General features: G+C 36.9%; 1 protein-coding gene across 2 annotated transcripts in view; it reads right to left on the bottom strand.

Moving 5' to 3' along the window:
- Nucleotides 1-13,530, bottom strand: part of trpc4b (transient receptor potential cation channel, subfamily C, member 4b) — a 59,434-nt gene that overhangs the window by 38,358 nt on the left and 7,546 nt on the right.

The raw sequence follows: 13,530 nt of genomic DNA, 5'->3' as shown, positions 1-13,530 counted from the left end.
TTTTCTACAGGGCAGCACGGCGGCCCAGTGGCTAGCACTGCGGCCTCACAGCAAAAAATGCCTCCGACTTGGGTATCCACCCAACCGGTCAGCATTTTGCGAGGAGTTCATGTTCTCCCCGTGCTTGCGTGGGTTTTCCCCGGGTCCTCCGGTTTCCTCCCACACTCCCAAAAACATGAGACTAAGTAAATTGACTAAACCAAATTAGCACCAAATTCAATTCTGTCTGCAACACATCACCTTAGCAATCCTTACGCTGCAGGAAGGGGGGGTGGGGGTTCTCGAGATATACCCGAGTCAAACTCCCCTCTTGCCCTCGAGGATCTTTTGAGCTCGGAGCTCTCTCCCGGGACAGCATGCCAAACTAGCTTATTATCAATCATCAGCTAAGTGTGAACTCTTGAACTGATAGAACGCAGGAGAAGCAGACACGCACATGGGAACAGTGGGTGGGAGAAGCAGCTCATTTGCATTTAAAGCTACAGGCCACAAAAACAGCTACATTGTCCTCAGTAGTGATGGGAAGTTTGGATCACTTTACTGACTCGGACCAGTGAGGTGAACAAATCATTTTTTAAGTCATTTCGTTAATTTTGTTCAATTTGCCAAAATATTATTGAACAAGTCATAACTAAAATGCTATAAGAAAATAATAATTTATTTTTGAATAAAATAAAAATATTTTTTATAATATTTTAACATGGATCTTTTGTCTATGATTATGTCAGTTCTCCTCCTCTGAAAGGTCTTGAAATTTGAGTTGTTCATTCACCTCACATAGACAATGTCATATAAGGTTAACTAATGCACACAGTCTGAGCCGAAAGGAGCCATGATTAGTTCACCTTACGAGTCTTCTGGTTTTTGAGTCGTTCGTTCATGTTGTGACAGCATGTAAAGAGATGACTCAAACCCGAGGACTCGAGTAATGAACAAATCAAATCTTTTTCCGCTCTAAATGCATATGATTGGCTTCTGTCTTCCACGTGATGAATGAATGACTCAAACCGAGGACTCGAGAGATGAACAGATCAAATCTTTTTCCGTCTCTGACTGCATATGATTGGCTTCTGTCTTTCAGGTAATGTAAAATGACTCAAACCCAATAGAAGACTTGAAAAAGAAACTAATCTTCACAAGCACAAATGTGCGAATGCGCGAATGAACGAATAACTCCCTGAGATGACTCATCATTCTACTACTAAATCATACTAAAGATTCAATAAAAATGAATGAATCATTCAAAAACAATCCATCACTAGTCCTCAGACACCAAAATGGGCATATTCTGGAGGCTATAATAAATTATTTGATGGTATTTTTAGCTGAAACTTTACAGACACATTCTGGAGACACCAAAGGCTTATCTTACATCTTGTAAAAGGAGTAAAATAGGTCATTAAGAACAAGATACACAATGTCCTAAAATGCTACAAATGAATCATTAATCCTTAATGCTAACCATGAAATACATTCAGCACTCAAATTGTGGATTAAATCATCTATTTTCCTAATAAACCAGACAGAAATCTAACCAGAAGCCCTTCTTTTCCATATGAAAATGAAAACTTTAAAACTACAGATGTCAATCACTCCAGCAAGTGTGTTACAGGATTAGTTTACCCAAAAATGAAACTTCTGTAAATAATTACTCACCTCCATTTCATTTCAATACACTGAGACCCTAAAAATCCTACAGCTTTCTCATCCTCAGATAGCAATGTTCACGAGATGTTCAAAATCCAGAAAAGAGCATTGTCAAAAGATTCTATGTGACTTCAGTGGTTCAATTGTAATCATATGAAGCTCCATGAACACTTCTGTGTTCCAAATAAATCTGTAAAAATGACTTTGTTCATCTATCTTCAGCATTAGATCAGGCTGCATGTTTATTACATGTACAATTTCATATTGCCTTATCTAATATGGAATGTTTTGGTTACTTTTGTAGACTTTAACCCTCCGTTTCTGTCCAAAGAGGGTCAGAGAGCTGTAATGTTTATCTAATACATCTTAATTTGTTTTCCAAAGTTAAACGAAGGTCTCAGGGGACTGAAATGACATTAGGATGAGTAATTTATACAAATGTTGGTATCACACAATACACATTCATCACTTTAGACCATCATAAGTCAGCAGAGATGTATATATTTGCATGCAGTCAGTTTGATGACTTTTGACATACACCCATAAGGTTGTAGCCATTTTCCATAAACAAGAATGGAAAGGAGGTCCAGTCTTGCTTTCAGTATTTTTATCTTCATCTGTTAGTCGTGACTTGTGAACAGACAGACACCACATGGAGGAAACATGGTGGGTGAATCACTTTTCAGACTGATTGAAAATCCTCTATTGTTCCTGCTGTTAGCATTAAACTCAGCTTGAAATGTCTGGACTGTTTTATTGTCACACAGCAATTGTTCATTGAAAGAACTGACACTTTGATAAAATGTGCAATTTGTGTTTATCACGATAAGTGTCTGTTTCATTTTAAGCAGGACACAAAAGATGTGGGATAATTTGAAGAATGTTGCTAATGTTAATCTGATGCAATTCAGTACCAACTGGAAATACAAAATCAGATTTGACCCTTCATAATAATAATAATTCATTTTCTTTTCGGCTTATTTCCTTTATTAATCTGGGGTCAGCACAGCCGAATGAACTGCCAACTTACCCAGCATATGTTTTACACAGCAGATGCCCTTCCAACTTCAACCCATCACTAGGAAAAATCCATACACACTCAATCACTACGGCCAATTTAGATTACCCAATTCACCTATATTGGACTGTGGGGGAAACCGGAGCACCCTGAGGAAACTCATGCACGCAGATACGGGGAAAACATGCAAACTCCACACAGAAATGATAACTGACCCAGCTGAGGGTCGAACCAGTGAGCTTCTTCTTGAGAGGCGATTGTGCTACCCACTGTGCCACCACAACGGCCAATAATAATATTAATTAATAATAGCACAATAATACGAACTCAAAGCACTTCAAGATATTCATTCATTAGTTTTTCTTCGGCTTAGTCCTCTATTTATAAGGGGTCGTCACCGCTAACTATTCCAGCATATGTTTTACATAGCAGTTGCCCTTTCAGCCGCAACCCGGTACTGGGAAATGCTACAAGATGTACAACAGCAAAATTTAAAAAAATCTAACCCAAGCCAGAATTACAAGCTTGCATAAAATCCCATAAAAAGCCAAAAGTCAAACCTCAATAGTCAATACAACATTCAATGAGCAAAAGATTACAAATTGCATAAATTTTAAATTGCACATGACTTTTCATAGGACATAAATCCAGTACATGCCAGATACAGAAAACAGAGAATTAAAAAAAGGATAGTTAATTAAAAAATGTACAAAAATTTCATTGTTGATTCACCCTCAATTGGTTCAAAACCTTCATGAGCTTCTGTTTTCTGTCAAACACAAAATAATATATTTTGAAACATTTCAGAAAACAGTAGCCATTGCCAATACCTAAAATACTAAAAATATCCTTTAAATAACAGCCAGTTTCCATTTTTTATGGGTTACATTATGGAAACTGTATATACACTATTAACAATTTCCTGAAGAATATACAGTGACCTTCTGTTAATTATAGCAAAAACACTGCATTTAGATCTACAGCACCATTTATGAGGCAACGCAGTGGCACAGTGGGTAGTGCTGTCGCCACACAGCAAGAAGGTCGCTGATTTGAGCCTCAACTGGGTCAGTTGGCGTTTCTTTGTGGAGTTGGCATGTTCTTCCTGTGTTTGCATGGGTTTCCTCTGGGTGCTCCGGTTTCCCTTACAGTCAAGACATGCGGTACAGGTGAATTGGGTAGGCTAAATTGTCCATGGTGTATGTATGCATGCAAATGAGTGTGTATGGGTTTCCCAGTGATGGGTTGCGGCTGGAAGGGCATCCGCTGCGTAAAAACATATGCTGGATAAGTTGGTGGTTAATTCCACTGTGGCAACCCCAGATTAATAAAGAGAATAAGCCGAAAAGAAAATGAATGAATGAGAACAATTTATCTGACTCTATATGTATATACAGCATTGTGTAACTTTACTGTTAAATATACAGTAATTTTCACATTGTGATTTTAAAATACAGTAATATACAGTGCAACTGTCCTACAGTAAAATACAGTTCACATTACAGTTAAATACTGTGTAATTTACTGTGTAATTACTGTGTAATTACTGTGTAATTACTGTCAAATGCATATGCACTGTAGACTTTTGCAACTCTGCAATTTAACAAGTGCCTTTCATATTTTTGTAGTTTGAAACCATATATTGTATTAGAAATAAGATATAGAGTTGACGCCAATAGCCTAGTGGTTAAGCGCACTGGCATACACCACCATGGTGCTCACGGTGACCCAAGTTCGATTCACAGCTCGAGGTTCTCTGCCGATCCTTTCCCTTTCTCTGCTCTCAATACTTTCCTGTCCGTAACCTCCACTGTCCTATCTCAATTTAAGGTGAGAAACCCCTAAACATAATTGTAAAAAAAATCAATAATAAGATATAGAAATAAATCTGTTAAATTATAAAGTACTAGGAGTTTCTTCCTATGTTTTTGTACTGTACAGGACCACTAGAAACAATATAACACTTCAAACTAACATTATTCTGATGATCTCCTTTGACCTTAATGCTGCGTTCACACCAGACGCGGCACAGGGATTTACATGTTAAGTCAATGCAAACACGCGAATAGACATCCTGCGGCGCGATACACGCGAATGGCGCAACGCGAATGACGCAAATTGCACGAATGGCGCAATTGAGGGGCGAATTTTGGCGAATTGAGCGTTTTGCGCGTTTAACATCTCTCGAATTCGAAAATCTGAACTTCAGCGTACATTCGCGCTGCTTTAACCAATCAGAAGCTTGCTCTTGTTTGGGCGTGATTGTGACGTAGAACCTGTTGTCGGTGTTCCGAGGGAAATCCTCCAGCCTTCACCGACAACAGTTCATCAAACTCGGCTTGGCTCAGTCAGAAGCACCGCTGAAAGCTCACAGAGCTGGATGCACCTCTGAAAGAATGTAGTGGACTCAGACACGGCCCTAAACGTATCGACGCTGTTTTTCAGTCTTCATAAAGCACATAAACACTGTTATTTTCTTAATAAAATCCATGTTAGCCATTTAGCTATGAAGCTAGAGTCTTCGGGCAGACAGAAGCCCTGCCCATCACACGAATACGCGTCTGTTCTGAAGTGAATTTGACACGCGAATAAAGCGGGGTTTGACACGCGAATGAAGCGAGTAAACTCAAAGGTTCATGCGGCTATTTACGCACGAATATCGCAATTTATCCGTGCGTTCCGCGTCTGGTGTGAACACAGCATAAGACTGGTTTCTCACTGAAGTAGGGCTGTGTCAGGTCAGTACCTGGATGGGAGACCACTTGAGAAAACGATGTTAGTGAGGCAAGCAGGGGGCGCTCAACCTGCAGTCTGTGTAGGTCCAAATGCCCCAGTATTGTGAAGGGGACACTACACAGTGAGTGCCGTTTTTCAGATGAGATGCTAAACCGAGGTCCTGACTTTCTGCGGTCATTAAAAATCCCATGACACTTCTTGTAAAGAGTAGGGGTGAAACCTTGGTGTCCTGGCCAATATTCCTCCATTGGTCCTTACACTTTACGACCTCCCAATCATCCTCATCCACCAAATTCGCTCTATCACTATTCCTCCACCTATAGCTAGTGTGTGGTGAGTGCACTGGCGCTGTTGTTCTGTGGCTGCAGTCACATCATCCAAGTGGATGCTGCACACTGGTGGTGGTGTGGAGAGACCCCCTCATGAAGGTGAAGTGCTTTGGGTGTACGGCCATACACAATAAATACGCTATATAAATACACATTACATTTTGTTTTCAACAGAAAAATAATGAAGGTTTAGAATGACCCTGAAATGAACTGTCTCTTTATTTATTTTTTTCTGACAGTAGAAAGAAGGTTAAAATTTTTTTTTTTTTTGGGGTGCACTACCCCCTTAATTTAAAAACTAGGACATTGAAAACCTGTTTAAAAAATTACTCCTTAAAAAAACTGACTTGAATAATACCTAATCCTTTGTGTAAGTTTCAAATCAGCTTAAACTAGCTGATCGCAAGATATACACTGCAATGTGAAGACTGGATACTGTGATCACACCACATTTGGGGGGAGATGGCTGAAGAAAAAAACAGCGAGAGACAGAGAGAAAGAGAGAAAACCATCCAGCATGTACCCAAAAAAAGTGATTAAAAGTGAGAAAGAATAACGAGCGAGGAAGGATGAAGTGAGAAAAAATGAGTCGAGAGTTTACGAATTAAAGCCACACTGAGAAGAGAAGGTGCGATTTGAAGGTAGGGGGTGATTAGCACATTTCCACTGATATCTCCATTCTTTTCACATGAGCTCCGAGCCCACGGTGACAACAGCAAAAGCTTGACTATTTGAGGAAGATAATGAAGGCTCTGCTTGGAGAGACATGCTCGGGCTGGCAGCCATACTGATTATCTTCTGCTGCGATATGATGCTTTGAAGCTCATCCTTAACCACAATAGACTGGAGAGGTGAAGGGGAAAGAATTGGCAGAAATGAAGGGCTTGACTCAATGTCGGTGAGCTGACAGAACAAGTCAGCTTTGTGTTTAATAAGTGAAGAGAAGCCATTTCCATGATTCATTACACACATCTCCAACAACTCTGAGGGACATGTTGTTGTTGTTATTGCTTTTTTAATCTGAAATGCTAAAGAAAGAGAGCCACCTTGCAGTTTTTACTGACACCTGATCTGAGAATTACAACCTACTCACAAACGAGAAGTGCAATTTTTTTCAACCTGAAAATAACTGGAAATGATGCTTTATGGAATTAATCCTGGATGACAATATGAAACAGACTGAGCTTGACTAATCTTCAAACAACAGAGTTTTACTTTGGATGAAGCTGTATTCAGGGCATCAATGTGGCCCCGGCTGGGTTAGTTGGCATTTCTGTTTGGTGTTTGCATGTTCTCCCCGTGTATGCGTGGGTTTCCTTCGGGTCCCCCACAAGTCCAAAGACATGTGCTATAGGTGAATTGAATAATCTAAATTGGCCGTTCATGCATCATGTTAACATAGTGTATGATAGCATCCGCCGCATAAAATATATGCTGGATAAGTTGGTGGTTCATTCTGTGGTGACCCTAGATTAATCAAGGAACTAAGCTGAAAAGAAAATGAATGAATAAAGCTCCATTCATGTAAAATGATTCTAAGATTAAGTAAATATAAACTTTTTTTGACTCCTTGGCTAATTTGTATGAATTTGTGTGATATCATTCGTTTGTTTTAGGATGATTTACTCATCCTCCAGTGATGGCTTAGGGGTGAGGTTTGGGGGCATGACTCTTTTTTTTTTTTTTTAATTATACGTTTTTGTGAATTTGAAATCATTTGAAATTGTACAAATATGCAATTTTTTTGTCAATACAATAAATATAATATCAATTTTCTCACAAGATAGGCTGGAAATTTAGCTAATTAGTTTAGTTCAGACAAGAATAACAATAAAATGGTTAATTCAATATCAGTTTTCAATTCAAGTGTATGGAAAAAAAGCTTGACTAAAATACACACAAAAAAAAAAACATTCAGTCAAATTTACAAAAAATAAATAAACACGTATAGTAGCTGTGATTGCCAGAATTTTCCCAATACAAATATGGCAGACATTTCTGCATTTACAGCAACCTGCTGTATTTCATTAAATTATACAATGTTAATACACTTATTTACTCCCAGGGCTGTTTATATCAAAGTTGATATTTAGCCACATCATCTTGAGTTTTTATAACATCTAATTTTTACGAGGTTGGTCTTTAGCACAACGCTCAACCCCCAACCTGGAGGACCAGGACATACACACATACACTACGAGGCTGGGGTGTGGCTACTGTAGCAGTAGACTGAGCCAGTAGGGTTAACCAGTAGCTTGGTTTCCATTATAACTTTGTATAAAAGGTTAGCAATATTTTGATTGATAAAGCATCTGCATAATGAAATGTTTCCAAAAATCAATGTTATGTGGATATTTTTTTTCCTCTTTAGTTAAGTCATAGCAAAAATCATGATTTTTGCATTTTCACAGTCATATATTTAATCGAAGGTGACATTGATATGTTGTGTTTATGGCAAAAAAAAAGTTGTTTCTTGGCAAAATTGACATTTCCATTAGGCATATTTTCTATTGACATCTTCAATTTGTGCAATTTGAGAAGTAATGGAAATGCAGATATTGTGTCACGGATGAGGCATTATTTGGAAATAAATCAGATTTCGTTACAGACGTGTAAGCTTTGAAGAATTGGCAAAGCATGCAGACACAGACAACAAGGATAAACAAGAATGAAAACAACAGCAGCAGTGCTTTTACAAGAATTTGATGCAATGTTCAGGTTTTTCAATTAAGCCACTGCACTCGTTTCATCTTGACAGAAGTAAGCTGATCGATTGGTTTTGCCAATTATTCTGCACTAATAAACAATTATCAATTGGTTATCTGCAAAACCCAAGACAGCAAGATTGTCTTTGTTTCTTCTTCAGGATCTCATTCATTCAGGATCTCATTATGCAGTACGAAAGTGCTCTCTATAGACATGAAAACATTGACTATGTTTACATGGACATCAGTAATCAAACCATTTTTTTTCCTTAATCTGAATAAGACAATAAAATTATTAAGGCGTTTACGTGATTTTTTAAATTTTTTTTAAGATCCTGTTTTACATGTTACAACACATAATTTGATTATTGTCAATGCATCATTACGCTATCCATGATTCCTCTGGAGTTTCATGTAATTTCAGGTGTTTCATTTTTAATTTGTCAACTTTAACTGCAGTTTAGCACTTTCACTTTGATTCAGGAACATTTCATGCGAGCCCCCTTGTAACAAACGAGGTATTGGATGTGAATTTAAACTAATGGAAGAGTGTTGTTTTAATGGAATTTGATAACGCACGTTTTTTAGTGATGCAGGTGTCTGTAGTCCTTTACTTACTTGATAGTACTTACTTGGTAATACCTACTTACAGAGAATAGTGTCAAATAGCCGTGTGTGTATGGACTATCCTGTCACAAAATGCGTCGAAAATCCTACACGATGGCAATAGTTTGATTTCAGTGTTTACATGTCTGTACTGCACTTCAGTAATGAAACTAAAATCGGCATACTTCAAATGTCCTGATCAAATCTCTGTTTAGTTCAATTACGACTTTAGTTTTTTTCTAGATTAAGCTCATCAAAAAAAAAAAAAAAAAAATCACTGTTTACACGGTAGACTCTTAATCAGAGTATTGTCTTAACTATATTATTTGTGTCTATGAAAACATACTCTGACACCTTGTGGAGTTTGTTTTGACACAAATGAGCAAAGTATACAGTAAATATACTAATATTAAATTCATTTTTTTTAAATGCATCATTTTAATGCATCAGTTTCCTGTTTTACTTGTGTTATGCATTTAATAAATGTTTTATTATTATGTTTTATTATGTTTTATTATTATGTGGAGTTTGTTTTGACACAAATGAGCAAAGTATACAGTAAATATACTAATATTAAATTCATTTTTTTTTAAATGTATCATTTTAATGCATCAGTTTCCTGTTTTACTTGTGTTATGCATTTAATAAATGTTTTATTTAGCAGTATGATTCAATCTAAAATCTTTTGCCCCACATTTAAGCTCTTTATTGTCAAGTGCCATGTAAAACTGAAAAATAAAAAGGTCCCATGAAGTGCTTTGAATAAGTAACTTTTTTATTCAGAATTTTAACTGAAACAGCAGACAGGCAATGTGGGGCATAGAATAAAAAAAACAGCCAATTGTATCTCTCTCAGCTTTGCCAATGAGAGTGGTTGAACTCAAGTTCATCAAATGCAAAATGAGAAGCACCTTGAATCAACTGCTCAGATACTATGGAGCATTTGATTGGTCAAAAGATTTGATTTTAAACTTATGTAAAAAAACTGTTTTATATATATATATATATATATATATATATATATATATATATATATATATATATATATATATATATATATATATATATATATATATATATATATATATAAATACTGATCTATTTAGGCAGAAGGGACATACTGATATTTATTTTTATTGAATGTAAATTGTCACTGTTTAGAGCAAACTAGATATAGATATCCTATCCTATATAGATATCCTATAAGACCAGGGTGCGAGATTGCCCGCCCAAATCAACTTTTGATAACTGACAATTGACATCAAAACAAGATGTATGGTGGGGTCAGCCCATTAATAGCAAGAAAAAGCTTTCTCCAATCTATACATCTACCTATTAATAATAAAAAATGTACAATATAAATATATATTTGACCCACCTATCACAGTTTATACCATTGTGGATGTATAATGCGCCAATCAATGCTAGGAAACATCATTTAATAATGTCTCTTGTAAAATAAGTGTTTATATCTGCATGTAGCATAAAAAAGAAAAAAATAGACACATAAGTTGTATAGTTTGACCAACAGTAACCTCTAAAATTGTCACTAAATATCTCAAAACACTGAAAACGTATACATTTTATCAATAACTTTGAACACATTCAAGAATTTGATTCACTGAAGCCTATTACCAAGCTATAACCGAAAAAAGTCAATGTGTATTTCACACATTGCTTAAGACTATACTGATACTATATAAAAACCGTTGATTTCACTGGAACTTTAAGAACAAAACAATAGTGTGAATTTCAATTGTCCTGAACTCACCCTAATGTTATCCTACTTATTTTCTGTCCACATAACAGCCAGTGAACTTAAGTAATTTTTCCACAAATCCTCATTTCTGTAAAGAACTCGCTGACGTGATAAAAAGCACAAGACATGAAAAGAGGCGTGTTATCATCAGCAGAATCATAGTTTAGAAAATCAAAGCAAACAACCTGTTCCTGTGTACTCACTCGCCCTCTTGTGGTCTTTAGACATGCTGATTCAGTCATTAGCATATCAAAAAGTTTGACAAACGTGACATTAATAGACACAGACAGGAAGAAACAGAGGAAAAGAAAAGGCGTTCGGGGACTGGGGAAAGAAAGCTCAGATGTGCAGCTGTTCGGGTTTGTGAATACAGCAACCATGCCATCATTTCTGTGAATCAGCACAGCAGGATCCAGTCTATTTTTAGCCAGTAAATGAAAATTACATCAAAGTTTAAAAGGGAGCAAACAAACAAGGCCCAAGTTCAGCGATATTTAGTTGGTGAAAAAGCAAAGGTTGCTTCACTTCGAAGCAAACGGCTTAAAAACAACAGTAATTATTACAGTAATGTCTGAACAGAACTGTTTATAGCATTCTGTTTTTTCCTTTGAGATGAAGCGGGCATACAATTCAGTGCCTGCAAATGAAGACTTAATTCCTTTCAGCTCTCGTAAAAAGCACTTCTATCTCCAATTCAATACCAGGTTGTTTACAAGACGTTGATAACGGATGTTTTGAAGGATTTTGTGCTCAGGGAAGCTTCTCTGGTTTAATAATGCAGAGAACATCTGAATTCAGATCTGCTGGACAGGTTTCTAGGTTTTGCATGTGCTGTTTTAAGACTAATAATGAACACAGGTCTGTTTGGGGTCACAGATAGCAGGGCAAAACAATGCAAAATTCAAATAATAGCATGCTGTTATTCATATTATCTTGCAGTTAGGAAAGCAAAATACATAAGCTTATTAACCTTTAACACGGAGCAGAAAACACTTCCTGTATCTTGTATCATTGACATCACAAGTAGTGTGACTGAGAAAACTGTTTTGCCACAAATGAATTCATTTAATGTTATTTGTCAGATGACAACCAATTAAATTGCACACAATGATAATAACACTAATTGCTTAATTTAGCAGATGCTTGCATCTCCTTAACTTGGCAATTTACTGTGCTGTGCAGTTTGTTATTGGCAGCTGAGCGCATAAAAGCCTCACAATTCCAACCGTCTAAGTGACATTTACAAATTGCAAAGATTATTTATAATAATGTCATTTTTAAAAACAATTTGTCAATGTGTTATCCTATTTGTGTTGATTTTGAATGTTGTTTTTCTTATTAGAGTGTTAGGAATCACTTTATTTTCATGGTCCCTTTAACACATTTTGTTGAATTTAAGCTACATTGCCTCTACTGTACATGAGAACTAATTCTCATTAGATTATAAGTAGTAAGGTTGGAGTTAGGGTATAGTGTAAAGTGTGATTTTTAAAAAAATCCTGATCGACTGCAGCATGTCAGACTGCATGAGCATGGCTCCCATATCACACTGTAAGATCTCAGCTGTCATAAAGTCAGACTGAACGACAATGTAGATGCACCAAACATGACAGAAATCACCTTCGGAGTTTGACGTCATCTATCTGTGATACTGAGATCCTGCCTTCGCAAAAAAAAAAAAAAAAAAAAAAAAAGTAAAAAAAAAAATTATAAAATCTTACATATTCCGTAGAAACAGTTTAACAGAAAATGTTTTAAAACCGTGGTATTTCTTGAAAACGGTTATCGTCCCACGCCTAAAGCAGACAGTCTACTAATACTCAAATGAGAAGTAATTGGCATGTAATTACAATGCAACATTTGGTCAACAAAATGTGCAATAGGGACCATCAAAATAAAGTGTTACCAAGTGTTATATTTTCTAACTGAGGGACACAACTGTCTCAATTTGTGCTTCTGTAACTTCATTTTTATGTTTCATTTTTATTTACATTTTGTTAAGTGAACTACCCATTCAAAATTATTTTCAGTCTTTAATTTTAAAGAGGTGGTCTTCTACGTTATCATATTTTACAGTTTGCTTCCTGTGTAATGTAGCTGTGTGAACATAATTAACATCTCTGAATGTAACACGCTCAAAGTTCAATGCAAAGGTCCACATTGGCTTTTACAAAGTTAGCTTAGCAAAGCCTACAGCGAACAAAGTTTGGGGACTACAAAAAAATACATCCAGGTAAATGATGTCTTAGGGCCTACTCACACTATGCCATCCGTACCGTGCCCAGGCCCGTTTCCCGGATCTTTTGAGAAGTGTGAGTGCGCTGAATCTGGCTCAAGCACGGTTCACTTGGCCGGCCCTGGCCCGGTTGGAAGAGGTGTGCCTGAGCCCGGTTCACTTGGGCTTTGGCGCGGTACGCTTGTGTGTGAGTGCAAAACGCGCCAAAGTCCGAAACTGAAAGCGAGACGTGACTTTTAAGGGACTGTTTCATATGGATTTATTAAGAATTCTTACTGTTCAGTGATCGCAAACTGCCGTAGTTTATTAAAGACGCAAACCCCTCACTGCACGACAGCTGTGTGCCTTCAGCAGACCTCCTCATTCCTGCAGCACGAGAGCATTATGATTGTTTATGAGCGCCAAAAGTGGCAGATCTGACTGCGTGTCCTCGCATCCCTAAGGACTGTTTGGCGAAATATTTGACGGCTTATCAAACAACTGAAACGATATAA

This window comes from Danio rerio, chromosome 15 (assembly GCF_052040795.2).
Source record: "Danio rerio strain M-AB ecotype USA chromosome 15, GRCz13ab, whole genome shotgun sequence".
Lineage (NCBI taxonomy): Eukaryota > Metazoa > Chordata > Actinopteri > Cypriniformes > Danionidae > Danio > Danio rerio.
Note: the sequence above shows the minus strand (reverse complement) of the source record. Positions and strands in the feature narration are given on the sequence as shown.